This window comes from Camelus bactrianus, chromosome 6 (genome assembly GCF_048773025.1).
Source record: "Camelus bactrianus isolate YW-2024 breed Bactrian camel chromosome 6, ASM4877302v1, whole genome shotgun sequence".
NCBI classification, from domain to species: domain Eukaryota; kingdom Metazoa; phylum Chordata; class Mammalia; order Artiodactyla; family Camelidae; genus Camelus; species Camelus bactrianus.
The window spans coordinates 37,919,737-37,933,399 of record NC_133544.1 but is presented as its reverse complement, the minus strand read 5'-3'; positions in this window follow the sequence as shown (position 1 = coordinate 37,933,399).

Here is a 13,663-nt window from a genome sequence, read left to right as displayed (position 1 = left end):
TGTGCTAGGAACGCAACTGCTCCTCTACTCAATATTTTGAAAGACTGCTGTAGGATAATCTAAAAGGCCCTTGTTTATGAAACTATTTTTTATGAAAACCATCTAGGGTTCTGAAAGCCCATGGTATGCCTTTTACAATCTGACATATAGGAATGTCACCTCTACCTTGAATTTAGGGACTCTAGGAGAAGAAAACTATGCATGATTCATATCTTTGTATTCCAGAATTTTTAAGGCACACAGTTGCCTATGGTCTTAACTATGTGGTGTGTAATGGTATCTGAGGCCAGGTACACATATTGTATAAACAATGTATTATAGCCTGTAATGCACATCCTGGGACCATAATCTACCAATGAAGATACTACATACTGCCCAGCTGATTAAGCATTTATTTGTTTTTTATGTGTTGGTGGGGGAAGTAATTAGGTTTCTTTATGGATTTTTAAATTAACTTTTTATTTTATTTTTCAGTGGAGGTACTGGTGATTGAACCCAGGACCTTGTACATGCTAGCATGCACTCTACCACTGAGCTATACCCTCCCCGCCATACTGCCCAGTTGAATCAATAATACTTAACAAGCATTTATTGAGTACTTATTTTGTGTCAACCACTGTGTTAGTTTCTGAGGCTACAAAGATTCGGCAGACACAATTCCTGGCCTAAAGGACCTTGCAGTGAAACAGGGGAGACACACATAAACAAGATTATTTTTTCCACTTTGGATCTTTTCTATGGTTTATACTTACCTCATGGATAAAAATAGAACAACATCTTTTTGTTCATATTATATAACATGTATTATTTTATTTGTTATGTTATTCATGTTATGTATATGTATTAGGTATACCTGTAACACTGGTTATACCAAAGGAGAGGTATTGTCTGCAATGGGGCAGAGTGGAAAACTCTCCTCTATATTTTCCATTTGCTTTTCTCATTGAATTTTTATATGAAAATATATTATTTGATAATTTTAAATAATAAAATCGATCTATAAATAATTTCCATCATTTCAAGAATAATGGTGTATTTTCTTATGATTCTTTTAAATCATAAAGTAAGTTCTTTAAGAGATTAACCTAATTCTGAATTCATGAATTTTGTTCTCTTATAAATTAAAACAGGTCTGCCCTGTTCCCAATGTGTAGCATAGTAAGTATATTTTGTGGTGATTAAAATATTTCTACAGGACCAAGTAGGTATCAGAAGAAGAAAAAGGTTTGGCATATATTCCCAGTAATTTTGTTTTTTGATTTTTGTTTGTTTTTCTCCTTAATGGATCCACTAGGGATTGAACCCAGGGCCTTGTGCACACCAAGCATGTACTCTACCACTGAGCTATGTCTCCTATCCCCCCAATGATTTTGTGAAAAAATGCTTTCTCGACCTGAAAGGACCATCTTCAGTCCTGCAGTTTCTTTGTGGACTTTATCCTATTCCAGGCTTTCTGTTCCAGTCAACCAGAGCCCATGTCCTTTTGAAGGAGCATAAACTAGATGAAAAGCTGTAATTCCATCTGATAGTGTTGACATAGAAAGAAAGCTCAATAGAATTACACAAAATTATTATACTGTCAACAGCACTATTCTATCATACTCTCCTTGTAATCCATGTTTCTACAGGCTCATAGTGGGTACATCAAGCCCTCAGTACAAATGGGACACCAGAATAATGAGCATAATATAAGAATTCATGATGATGACGATGATGATGATACAGCATACTTACATGGAGAAAATACTGTGGGTGACAGAATAAAACAACTACAAGGTGGCTAATGGGTATGAAAAGATTAAGTGTGGAATGAGAAAATTAAGAAAGGAATTTTTAAAATATGGTTTAGCATTGCAACAGAAACAGTAATACACAAGGCATTAGGCATCCTGTGGTGACAGCTTCTGGACAGCTGCATATATTTTCCCTCCACCTTTCACAGAGTCTTTGGTTTTGCTTAGTTTTGTTCTTGTCTTTTTTTTTATTATTATGGTAAGATACATATTACATAAAATTAACTTTTATATGTACAAGTGGCATTAACTATATTTACTGTGTTGTGCAATTATCAGCATTATCAATTTCCAGATCTTTTGTATCATCCCAGCAGAAACTCTGTACTCATTAAATAATAACTTTCCATTCTCCACCGTCCCTCCCTGGTGACCTCTAATCTACTTTCTGTCTCTATGAATTTGACTATTCTAGGTACCTCAGATAAGTAGAATTACACAATATTTGTCATTGTGTGTCTAGCTTATTTCACTTAGCATAATATATTTGAGATTCATTCCATGTATCAGAACTTTATTCAAGGCTGAATAATACTCCCTTATATATATATAAATACCATACTTGGTCTCCATTCATTTGTTGGTGGACATTTGGGTTGTTTCTACCTTTTGGCTTTTGTGAATAGTGCTGCTATGAATTTTTATACCACTTTCGGGTGGCTATTTCTTGCTATTTCAAAGGCACAGGACTTTGATAAGAGCATACATTAACTTCTGAATAGTTTATTTTGTTTTTGTCTTGAGTGTTTGTACCATGGCACCAAGGAACCCACAAATTCAGAGACTTTGACCAATAACATTAACACACAGTGAAAGAGAAGTCTCTGAGGCTGAGAGAATTCCTTACTTTTATGTAATTTGATCTGTGGTATTACCATATTTAAAGAAAGAATATATCAACAATTGGGAAATGGCTTATATAAAAGTACAGAAAAAGCAGAAGTTGAAGATGCAGTCTGAAGTCAGAGAACCTTAACAAGCAAACTAAGTTATGAGTCTGTGTTACGGATACATCCATTGTGGAGAAAGACACAGCAAATTATTACAGTATGATAACACATTTAACTGAATAAACAAAAAGGCCAATTTGTAAACTTTTAAAAATGTCTTTCCTCATGATCTACCTGTCAGTCATGCCCCATATCACGTGCTCTATAGCTCCAGGACTTTTTTACTTAGTTTTAAATTTAATAGTTAGTTGTGTAATTATTTGTTTACTCTTTCTCTCCCTTAAACACAATGAGGATAGGAATGTGCCTATCTTTTGCACAGTGCCTGCTACATTTATACATCAGTCTCTTACAAATTTGTCTGGTCTGATTCACTGAGACTAGAACCTAGAAATTAAATGCTAGAACTTGGAAAGTTAAAGCTGTAGACTTTAGGCAATTCACCAAGGTAAAAAATTACCTTATAATAAAGTCAATTAGGCAGGCTTCCCTACAAAATCTTTCCAGCACACTGGGAGCCTGTCAAACCCCAACAGTGCTCAGAATTGCTCAAGCACCACGAGGATATGATAGAAATTTTCATTGATATTCCAAAATGATCTCTGGAGAAATGTATACAAGCACTTAAATTACTATAATTATTTCTTCCTACCACGATACTGCAAGATTTTAACAGCTCTGTCTAAAGTGGAAACTAAAATACAGATAGAATAATGCAAAACAAAAGTACAATAATGTTAATAATTTTCTTAATGACTCATTTACCTTTCTTCTCAGATTTTTCAAACAATTTAGAAGCCATGATAATGGGGATGAGAAATTCGCCCAAAGAACAAACAGAATCATGGAGAATCCCTTGTCTGTTCTCAGAATGTAGCAATGGCAGCAGCAGGAATGGAACTGTCATGGTTTAGGCTTCTAATTTCAGGGGTTTTTCCCCTACCAAAGAGAGACTGTTTTCTGAAAATGAAAGTGACCTGACTGAACTATCTGGGACTGCAAGTCACATTGCATACGGCAGAAATAAGTTTCGTTAAAGCAGCTCCTTCTATAAGCTGCTGTATATTTCATTCACCCTCTTGGAAGACCCATATCCCAACTCTACTGTTCAAAAAATACTCATCAGTTCAGATCCTATCCATAACAGTACCAGGCCTTAAGGACTCTTTAATAGAGAGTTTTACGAGCATTAAACAAAAGTACTTAGAATGACTAACCATCCCTCAAAGTGGAGGAAGAAGCAGGTATGGTTTTCAGCATGGTTAACATGAGCGAAACTCGAAGCAGTCAGTAAATTGCTGTTGCTAATTTCAGATTCTTCTCCCTAGGAACTGCAGAAAACCCTTAGCCAAATGCAGCTTGAGAAATGGTTATAATATGAATTTTTCTTCTTGTTGGTCCTGAGGACCCTCTTCTGTATGTCCAGCTGGGTTCCCACTTGTATTTCATAGTCTGATATCTGGGTTCTTATTTCCATGAGAGATTTTCCTAGGCTCCCTTGTAAACAGCAAATACTTACATAAAGTTTACTTTGTACCAGATACCACTCCAAGTATTTATTTATGGAGTCTTACTACAAACCTCATGAGATGTGTACCATTATAACTACATTAATTATACAAATAGGGAAAATAAGGCACAGAGAGGTTAAGAACTCACCCAAAGTCACACAGCTCGTAGTGGCAGACACTAAGGACTGAAAATCCATGTGATTAACTACTATGTTATATTGCTTTTCTAAGTGCAAAATGCTTGATCATAGAATTCTTAAGGTTTGTTCCCACCGCTATGTTCAGGAAAAAACCTATTTCTATTTCTTGTTTTCTTCTTTCTTTTCTATTCTGTTTGGCACTTTAAACTCCAAATTAGTTTGAGTGGAGGAGGACCATGGGGGTATGGGAAGTAAACAACACAGATGCTATCTCTGTGTTTGCTTTGTAGATGAAATCAAGATCTCTGACAATTTGCACATGCAAAGGTGCATGCAATTGCCTTAAGCCTCCCATTTTCTCAGGCCCTTAATGTTTTAGGGCCCAGTGCGTTAACCAAAATTGCAGCCCTGTTTAACTGTCAGGAAGTTAAAGTATATAAAAGATCATATGTTTTCTGATCTAATCATTAGAACAGGCCCTTTTTTAATCAACTCATTAATTTTTTAAATTTAAAATAAAGCCTTTTCATTGAGATTTAATGGATCACATATTCCTACTCAGAAAAAGAAATCAGAAAAAAATGAAACAATTCCCATTTTGAGATACTATATATACACAGTGAATTCAGGGGAAAAAATATTTTTAGTGTCTCTTCTAGAGCAGATCTATTTCCTTCCTTTTCTACCACATGAAACCAGGCCATATGGTTCCAATAATGGAAAATAGATTCACTTCTTTCTAGATTAAAAAAAATAATCAAAATACATGCAAACTTTATTATATGGTTATTGATTTCTTCACAAAGCCACACGTCTATCACTGTTCATAAAAAGATAATACATACTGACAAGACTTTAAATGTCTATTGAAAAAAATCAGTTGATTAAAAATGTTAAATTATTTTTCATCTTATACAAACATACTTCATTGTTGTACAAGATTGCCCTCTTGTGTTTTCTCTAGCTAAGTCATTATTATTTTTATCAAGTTAACATTCAGCTTTTGACTTTTCAATCTAAAATTAACCCACTACTAAATGAACTTCAAAGGCTTATATTAAAAACCATATAGATCAGAAGTTAATGTTAGTGTTATGGTTTGTGGTACATTCTATTCCTTTAAATCTCTGAATAAATTTATAAAATACAACGGCCTAAAGTTAAGAAAAAGCAAGGCTAAGCAGAAGTAATTATATAAAGAAAAATTTAGAATTATGTCAAGGAATACTAAAACCCTGATACTAGCTACCCATATTACCAAGTTATGGAAAATGTAGCCAATTAGCCTATTAGTATAGGTCTGGCTTAATGTCCTTACAGTCAGTTTCTCCCTTTAGTTTACTTAGTTACTATGGATGTATAAAAACACTACTAACATTTTTAATTATTTTGAAAAAGTTTTCCTTGTGTATTAAATTAGCAGTTTTCTTTTTAATATTGCCTAATTAAAACAGTACTCTCATATGGTGAAATGTAAATGTGGTGCACTCCTTTTTGTAAGTCAGATTGGTAGCATATGTTAAAAGCTTTAAAAAAAGATTATTAGGTTTGTTCCTCACAACGTAAAAGCGCAAACTTAAGTACCCCCCCCAATTTTATGCCCAAACTACTCATCATAGTATTATTTATAGTGCAAACATTGGTAACAACTGAAACATGGCTGTGTGTGGAATTAGACTGGAATATAATCATATAGTGGAATTTTTTGCAATGATTATAATTTTAATGGAATATTTTAAATAATATGAACATTTGTTATGATGCTAAGCTTAAAAAATTCAGGATATACATACCTCTGTGTGTGTGTTTGTGACATAATGATCTAAAAGCAATTCTCCCAAAACTATAAACAAAGACTAAAATGAAATGCCTTAAATATTAATACTGGTTGTCATTTGAGGGTAGCACTATGGTAGCCTTTTCTATATTTTTCATTTGTCTGTATTTTCCACATTTTTATATTGAATACATTTTATATTTTATATTGAATATTCCACATTTTATATTAAATATATTGAATATATTTATACTGAATTACGATATAATGGGGAAAGTCCCTATGTCCTAACATTGGCAGAATTGAGGTTCTGCACTCTTTATACAGATCAGGAATTTCGTGGGCTTTCTGTGCAAACTCAGAAAGCTTTTGTAAAGGAAACCAAGACTCCAGCAACTAGCTCAGGATGCAGCATCCAGCTGAGCCATAGTAGAAAAGTGGAAGGGTCCCTAGGTCACAAAAAGCATGAGGAAGATCCTTAAAATGAAACTTTCTCTCCCAACACTTTATCCTTCGGAGGAAGAGAAAAATAGAGTCAAGGGATGAATTCCTTCTCCAAACACAAAAAAGAGCAAGCAAAGCAACAACTATTTACTAAGTGCTAAACATGTGCTAGGTTGGTTAAAAGGGTCAGAAGCTAAATGTGATGAGTGACTAAATGAAAAGAAGGGTGGTTACAGAATTTCACCTCTGGCCATCATGTAGGACTGCCTCAGCTAGATTGTAGCTGAAGAGTTGGTCTTTCTACCTGCAGTTCTGCAACAATTTTCCAAACTGCAGGGAGAGTGATCTTTTCAAGGAGCAAGAGATTGCCAGTGCCCCTGGTGATAAACTCTGAACTTCTTATGGTGGCTGACAGGACACTTTATCACCTAGCTTTGGCTTATGTTTCTAGCCTTCTCTTCAGTTTCCTCACTTTACATTCCAGGCATTGTGATCTTCACCAGGCTTCTCCTCTCCTGTTCTCTCAGGTTAGACCCATCTTGTCTCTTCTGTCTAGCTAACTCCTGCTTACTTTTCAAGTCTCTGGTTAAATGTTGCCTTCACTGGGAAAACTTAAATGTCCCAACAATGTGCACTTATTATAATCACTCCTTTCCTTGTCAGAGCTCTTCCTGTATGTTATGAAATTCTCCAGTATAATTGTCCTTCTCATCTGGACTGTAGACTCTGTGAGGACCAGGGCTGAGTCTGCCCTGTTCACCTTGATACTACCTACAATGCCTAACTGGGGATCAACAAATATTTATTGAATGAACAGTGGATGAATAAGTGAAACAGTCTAATTATATTCAACTTTCCCAAAATTTTCTTAAAAGAGGTGCTCTAACTGATGCAAGTGCATATCAAAATAAAAATGACACACATGGCGATGGTGTTTAGTTCTGGGGCTGCTGGGAATTCTTCACTCAGCACTTAAGTCCTGTATCCTGTCCTCACTTCACAGACACGTGTGTATGTGTACCTACACCTCAAGAGATTTTTTAAATTAATTTTTCAAGCTTCTTATGGGAGGAAAAAACCACTCTGATATATTGACCAATAGTTTCTAATTCTTAAAAAAAAATCTTCATTCAACAATAAGTAAATAAATTATGTTCATTAAATAGTTATAAATAATCTTTAAATACATGGGAAAATAATAATATAATACTAGTTTCTTTAAAAAGTACAGAAACTACATATTCAGAATATGCTAATCTCTCCCATACAAAAAGAAATACACATAGTATACTGTATTTACATAATAAAAACTGTAAGAAAATGCATTGAAAAATAAATTGTGAGTATTTCTGAGGGTTGTTACATGTAAAACACTTTTCTTTCTCACTCTTTTCTGGATTTCTCTCAGAATAAGTATTATTACTTCCATTAAAACACTAACAGCTATCAAAAAGTCTTCATAACAAAATGAATTCCTTTATGTGTAAGTAGTTGTTTCAAAATTTGTTTTAAGACTAAAGGATAGGCACGAAGGCATGAATATTTTTCATATAACACATACATTTTAAAATATTTTATACTACATGGATTTAATCATGCAATGACCTTTAATGCAGATGCTATAAGAAGACAATACAAAACTACAGCCATTTTGTATTTGACTTCTAAAGTATGTTGAAAGATTCTCATATTTCTCAAGGGAAAATCATCTTATTAAAGAATATTTATGAAATAGCTTGGAAAGTAAATTAATGCACATACTATTATGCCAAGCACAAATAAAATGACTTAAAAAAAAAAGACTAAAATACAGGCTGGAGGCAATTAACAAAATGTATAGTTACCTGAAGTGGATTAGGGGAGAGGCTAGCTTGGGCAGAATTACCTCTTGTAATAGGCCATAAGCAGCAGTTCAGACAGCTAGGCTGGGAAAGTCCCTTACCTGAACCACCTATCTCAATAGATCTAGGAAGTCGCTTTTTCTTTTGCTTAACAATAGGTCCAGTGATAAGCAAAACTGCCCTCCTCCTAAGCTCCCTGAAGTGCAAAAAGACTAAGAAGATCAAAGGAACAATTAGCCACTCCCTGAACTTCAAAGATTTTTCCTATGGGAACTCTGAGAAGCAGCTGCAAGATTACTTAGAGAAATTAGAGATTTCCATTACAGTGTATAAATATAACATTACAAATATCTTGGTCACCATATTCTTTTTATTTCCTTATTATGGTCGCATTTTAGGTTTTCTAGTTTTGCATACATATTAAAAGGAGTAACAAATCAAAATATACTAGGACTAGAGACATATCTACCCTCAATGAGCACTGCAGCACTGTTCTTAGCATTATAACTTTTTTGTGCTTTTTAAGCCTAGCTTTTCAATGTCTTGGTTGTTTCTGCATTCCCTCATTCAGAAAAAAAAAAAAGTAATTTTTTTTCACGTAGTTTGTGTTTTAATGCAGCATTCAAACAGTCTACAAAATCACTTACCTTTCCTGGACTAGTTTCACAGACTGAGTCCCTCTGATGACGAAAATGTCTCTTCTAAACCAACTTTAGAATGGAGCTGACTCTATGAATGGCAGGAGAGAGAGAAAAAAAAAACCAAAACAAAAAAACCCTGGTTCTCAATAATGTCATTGGACCAACTAACCTTGAACTTCATCCTGCCTCTGAACATCTTTTACAAGATCTATTCACTTATTTGTTTTTAAAGCTAGATTGAATTGGTTTTTCTGTTACTTGTCACTAAAGTACCCCAACCAAAGTTTAGATTTGATTATTAGGCAATGGGGAGTCACTAAAGAGGTTTAAGCAGAAACTGACATAACCAGTTTGCATTTAATGAGGACAGCAGTGGCAGGAGTGTTGAGGATGGATGGGCGGGATGCGAGCCTGGCTAAAAGTTTCTGAGGGCTTACTGTGTGCTATGTACTAGTCTGAAACACTTTACATATATTAATTCATTTAACCCTTCCAAAATTCTATGAGGCATGTAACATTACCCACGTTCAATAAGAGGAATCTGAAGTCCAGAAGCATTAAGCTGTCCAAGATCACACAGCTAGTAAGGGGCAGAGCCGGGATTTGAACCCAATTTTATTACAGACATTCCTTCATGCCTCTCTCCTCCCCAGCACCACTAAGCCATATATATCAGGAGAAGCTTCATCTCACTCTCAGCCTCAAATAGACTTAATTGATAAGAGTAAACACAGCCCCTTTCCAGTGATTGATGCAGGAATAGGCTGGCCACCCACTTCTGGTCTGGCTTCTAACCACAAATTCATACTACATATTATATAGGGTTATGTGAGAACTGAATGGGCTATTGCTTATAACATACTTGGTACATGGTAGGCCTACATTAAATGCTAGTTACTAGTATCATGATTATAGACTACTCTTATCAAGAAAAACAGAGAAGGAATGTTCAGAGGAGGGCAAAGGAGAGTGGTATGACAGAAGCCAAGGGAAGAATTTTCAGAAGAGCATAACAGGATCAAATGCCGTGGAAGAATATGAGACATAGTGTGGAATATGTGACATGAGAGTGGAAATGAGTTTAATGGGTCTAGCCTTTGGGACATAACAGGTGACTTTTGCCAGAGAGGTGTTTGTGGAAGGTCTGGAAACCAACCAATTGGTTGAAACTTGCACCTGAGTGGAGATGGTGCTGCTGACCACAGATGAGCAGTTTCACTGTGATGGAAAGGAGAAGAAACCATGGTAGTAGGTCTCCAGATGGAGCACAATTATAAACTTTGAGGCAGTAGCTAGCAAAGGTACTGCTGAAAATTCAGAAGAGAGAAACAATGATGGGACAAGTCCCAAAGGAGATTAAAAGAGAAGGCATCAAGCTCATAGGTGGCAGAAGGCATTAGTCCTAAAGAATCAGGCCATCTCCTTCCCATTAACTCTGGTGGAAGGAGGTAAGTTCAGATATAGATGCATTTGCAGGAAGGGAGAAAGTTGAGGGAGTGCACCTATGGAATATTGCATTTTTCTTAGTGAAATGGAGGCAGCAGCATCTGCTGAGAAGGAGTGTGAAGCAAGCACTGTAGTGGTCAGTCAGTCAGTGTTAGATGAAGCTAGCCTGGAAGACAGGGGAAATAATTCCAGAGTGCTGTGCTGAAGGCACAGCTAAATTGAAGACCAAGAATTTCCAATGGCTTTAACACGTGGGTAGGAGTATATGATTCTCCCCAGCACCTCTCACCAGCCCAGATGGAGATATGAGAATCAGGCTGTCTGTGTCTTTGGGCAGGTCATAAAAGTTAGCATGAAGCTGAAAGTAATGGAAATGGGGACCACTTGACCATAGTCCTCTCTGGTTCCTCATACTCTCCCGAGGCTTCAATTCTACAAACAAAATCTGTGCCTACAACTGGGACTGCCGACCACAGTTCTCAAAGTGAGAATGCGTTAAAGAACAGACTGTCAACACTCACCTCCCTACCCCCACAAATTCAAAGGGAAGAATCAAATTGTTAATTAAAGCACTTTACCTGGGACTTTCACAGTATTCCAGGATTACAGGTGGTAAAACAATATACTAATATTTATCCTTTGATTAAATTCTACAGCCTTCAAATTTGATGTATGCCCTTTCTTTCATCTAGGATAAAGCAAAGTTAAAGACACTCATATTGAGGCTTTTTGTATAACAAATAGGATTAGTAGGATTAAGAACCACATGGCACATAAAATAAAAGTACACTAATATTTAAATTATTCAGTATGTGTGCCTATGGCACATGTCATCCTGCTGAGTCAAGGGAACTTAAAGTATCTCTTCATTATTCATATCTTCATTCCCACAGTTATCTTTCAGGCAGGTACACAGCTAGGTTTCCCCTATAAACCTAGCCAATAAGAGAAAAACATTTAGCTATTGAAAAGAACGAGGAAGGAACTTTTTTCCTTCTAAGCTAATGCAAGAAGTTGCTTTAGGATGTTGTTTTGAAACTGCTGTTGATTATTTTAATTGATATAATGAGGAATTTTTTTCCTTCTAAAAAATTAACTTGTGTCCTTTCATTGTTCATAAGAGAACAAAGACAATAGTTAAAAAAAAAAAGTGACTACTGCAACATAGGATATTACAAAGCAATGAAAATACCAAGTATCCAAAAGGAAGAGCATCGCTGGTTACACTTTCTCTGCTCTGAGAGGATTCCTGCCTATGAAGTCATTGCTCATGGAGATAGTTGTCTTTTTCTCTTTTGTTAATGGAGGTACTGGGGATTGAACCCAGGTCCTCACACATGCTAAGCATGCACTCTACTACTGAGCTATACTCTCCCACCCCCCCTAAAAGTTATCTTTTCAGCGTCTCATAATAGGCAAATATGCCTAAAGCATTAGAGTGAACTAACCCTATTTCTTTGCCTAAAATAATGCTAACCTATCAGTATATTTATTACTCATAAACATGACTTAAAAAAAAAAAGATTTCATAAGGACACAGACAGATTTCCTAGAGAAGTCATCTGACTTAGGTTATCATTTGAATTTAATACTGGGATGTAAAGCAGAGTCACTGGAGCTTAGCCATCAGAAATCTTACTAACTTATTAATTAGCAAGGAGGCTAGAATTTACTTTGTAATTATAAACACCCTGGACTGCTGAACAAGAGAATAGCATAATTCAGTCAAAAAACTTGACAAGTCCCCTTTTTTGTGTTAGATGAGTGAATACAAAATGAATAAGACACAGTTCCTGACCTCAAGGAGGTGTTCACAAGTCTCATCTTTCTGCAAATAACTGGGAGACAACATCAGGTCAGCCCCTTAGTGTGAGATAGCTCAATGCCAAGTTACAATGCGGAAAGAACAGGAAGACTTGCTGCCACTCATTCACTACAATGGTGCCATACCTTTTTAAGGAGAGGGTTATATTCCACAGTAAATGAGAGACAGTTTTCTCAGCAAAAATTACATTTAAACATGTCTTAGGGAATTGTGTGAGGCCATTTTGGCCAGTTTTTGGCCTGCATGACTTGAATGGATCATTGTTTCTTTGGCTGAACATCCAAGTTATACTTAGAAACTAGGTCATTTGAAAAATATGTCTTTAAACAATGTATGTACATTTGGAAATATGGTTTTGTTTTATACTTGTTAAAAATCACAAATGGGATCACATTGTACTTATTATCCATCTCATTTATTTTACACCCTTAAGACATTCAGGAGGCATTTCCATGCAAGTACCTGTGACAGTTTGCATTTTCCAAAAATGCCACAGCAATCTTTCTGGTCCCATATATTCTTTAAGAACCTTGCCTCTCCCCATCGGGAGATAGTCTATAACCCTCCTCTTAACCTGGATGAGACTCTGTAATGGCCTGAGCAAATAGAATGCAGCAGAAATGACACTGTATAACTTCTAAGCCTAGGTCATAAAAGGCAGTATGGTTTTACCTAGCACTGTCTTAGGATACTCGCCCTTGGAACCCAGCCATCAAGCTGTGAGGAAGCCCAAACCAGTCCACACTAAGAGACCACATGGAGAGGTCAACTTGGAATCTGAGAGTTGCAGCCTGCAGCCTTCAGCCAGCGTTAACCACCAACAGGAGAGTGAAAAGTTTTCAGATGATTTCAGTCCTCAGCCTTTAAGTCCTCCAGTTGAGGCCCTGTGCATAATGGAGAAGAGAAAATTATTCCTGCTGTGCTCTGTATGAAATCTTGACCCACAGAATCCGTGAGCATAATAAATAGTTGTTTTATACCACACCTTGTGGTGGTACTTTGCAACGCAGCCATAGTAACTGGAAGATTACCAATATATACCTATTTCAATCTTTTAAACAATGACATAATTAATAGTAATATTCTATACTATTCATGTATCAAAAGATCATTCCTGTATTGACAGATACTTAGATGGTTTGGAATAACTTATCCTTACTATAGACAAGGCTGAAACAAATAAGCTTCTACATGTCTATTTGTGCACAAGTGTATTTCTATAAAAACCTATGAGTTTTTATAACCTGTAAGTGAGTTAATAAATACATGCGAGATACTTAGAACAGTGCATCGCA